A 2,464-nucleotide genomic window follows, 5' to 3' on the forward strand; every position below is an offset into this window, starting at 1 on the left:
TATTTTCCGTCGTTAAACTAGCAAAAGTGGATTCGGACACATCCTAACTTCACCTGCGCCATGTGCTTTAGACCTTTAATTCGCTTAAATCGTTTAAAATGGGGCCCCCAGTCTCTGGCTCACTGATTTTCATACACACAAACACCCTCAGTTGAGCTTTTCTCTGATGCATTGCTTTGTGGACAGCTAATATTAATGGCCTTTTAAGTGGAAATGTAATCCAACATTATGTTATTCACCACTGCATATTCAAAAGACAACTTCGATTCAATCCTGTCAGGAAACACTTAAAATTTGCACCATAAGCAAAGCAGTGATAAATAAGAATATAATTAGAGTTCCAGAGTTTCTGCCTAAATTAATGTCTTACTGATGTATGTGATATAAACAAGGTCAAATGTGTGGATATGTCCTTGTGAAAAAGAAGTACACTTTAGCATAGTTTTAAAAAGAGTGCAGTAGCCTCCTTATTTACTTTAAAAGAATATACTTCATTGTGAACTGAATGTTGTAACTTTTTTTTTTTTTTTTTTTTTGGCTATTTGGCGGGTATTACGTTAAAGTCACCCTTTTTATTCATGCAGTTATAACTGCTTAACAATGACTTATAATGCATTTGTAAATAAACTATTAGTCATTAACAAACATCTTTATAAACCCTTTACAAAGGGAACCTTAATGTAAAGTGTTACTAAATGATTCATGAAATAAATGATCAGACAGTTGTTTTCTTGTTCACAAAAGCTTGCAAAGTTTAATGCCCTTGTTTCTGCAGAATGATTGCATGTTTGGTGAGTAAGTATTCCTTCACCATTGTCCGGGACACATCAGGATGCATTAGTGTTTACACTACAGTTGCCAGGAAGCCACGTGTGTCCCTAGCATTTCCAAAAGTAAGGTACAACATTCTTAATCCCCACCTGGAGGATCATTTCCGCTCAACATCACAGCAGAATCATATATGGTTCTGCTGTTCACAGCTAAAATCAAAAGAAAAAATACCATATTTAGAAACTTTTGGTATGCTGGAAGGATGCCGTTGTCCAGGATGCATTAGTGTTTCAAATGCAATTTACACAAACACTACAATTCAAATGTAGGGTCAGTACTTTTTTTTTTTTTTTTTTTTTTTTTTTTAAGAAATTAATACTTTTATTCAGCAAGGATGCATTAAATTGATCAAAAGTGACAGCAAACACATTTATAATGCTACAAAAAAAAAAAAAAAAAAAAAAAAAGTTTCCACACAAAAAAGCAGCACATTCAAATACAAAACAGCTAGTTTAAATTTTAATAATATTTCATAATTTTACTGTATTTAATGTATTGTTTTGATCAAATAAATGCAGCCTTGGTGACTTGGTGAGCAAAGATGGCCGTTGTCACGGTTTTGTGACCAAAGACCTGTGATAATTTTCTTACATCATCTCATGTGTTTGCTGCTATGACCAACGTCTATTGACTAGCCATTAAAAATGCATCATGAAATGGTGTTTTGATCAACGCGACATGGCGCTAAAACTTAAACCTACTTACCTCAAGCTCCATTTTGCAAAATTGGCATGCTGGCCTCTTTTCCCTAGCCATGACCATGTCCATATTCTCCTCTTTCGCTTCCTCCTCTTTTTTTTCACATTTGTTTTCATTAAAACCACAACTGCCAAAGCATGCTTCATCTTGCTCTATTTGTTTACCACTAGCGCATATTGACAATGTTTTATTCTTCTATACTAACTTGCGTCGTAGCCTACGATCCAATAGGTCTCAACATTGTACAGTCTGCTGTCCATGTCGTACCCAAGTTTGTTAGATACATGTCGTACCGTGTGATTTGTAATGATCTGATAGGATTGCTGAAATCATACAGTCTGTAGCAGGCATTAGTTCCTGTTCAGGTTTGACCCGCAGTGTCTTAGTTCCATTCAAATCATAAATAATAATAATAATATTTTAGTTTATATTTTCTGATGCAGTTTTCTTAAATTTAAGTATCTTGTTTTAATTATGTTTAGATATTTTACTGGAATTTTTTTTTTTTTTTTTTGCAGGTGTAAATGGGCCCTTACTGAGGTTAAATGTGATTTTGTGAGGGGTTTATGTGTTTTTGTTGATTTATGTTTACTAAAGTGTTTGTGAGTAGGTGTTCTTCTGTGAGGTAAAGAGGAGGCCACTGGTGACTAATGGGAAGTGGGTGCCAGAACTTCCTCTTATGTCAGTCCACACATACAAGAGCCCCATCAGTATGATGACTAAGATCGGACCCCTCCAGCTGAGGAGCTTCAAGCACCTCCTCAGAAACCTCTCGTGCTGTGTTCTAATCAACAGTGGTCTCTGCATTTCAAAGTGGAAAAAAAAAGCCTGCCTTGGTAAAAAATATGTGCAGGTTTCATCCGAATGAGTCACCCTGTCAACCGCCGCAACCCCTATGAACAAAAACAATATTTACAGATTTAATTTCTTTCAA

At 35.5% G+C, this 2,464-nt stretch overlaps 1 long non-coding RNA gene across 1 annotated transcript; it reads right to left on the minus strand.

The window, feature by feature from the left end:
• Nucleotides 1-494: 494 nt before the first annotated feature.
• On the minus strand, nucleotides 495-1,993 carry LOC125249730. The gene is made up of 2 exons (XR_007180617.1): nucleotides 1,537-1,993; nucleotides 495-980 (listed from the first exon to the last, which is right to left on the minus strand). It is a non-coding gene; the product is annotated as an uncharacterized LOC125249730 (long non-coding RNA).
• Nucleotides 1,994-2,464: the final 471 nt, after the last annotated feature.

This window comes from Megalobrama amblycephala, linkage group LG16, assembly GCF_018812025.1.
Source record: "Megalobrama amblycephala isolate DHTTF-2021 linkage group LG16, ASM1881202v1, whole genome shotgun sequence".
NCBI classification, from domain to species: domain Eukaryota; kingdom Metazoa; phylum Chordata; class Actinopteri; order Cypriniformes; family Xenocyprididae; genus Megalobrama; species Megalobrama amblycephala.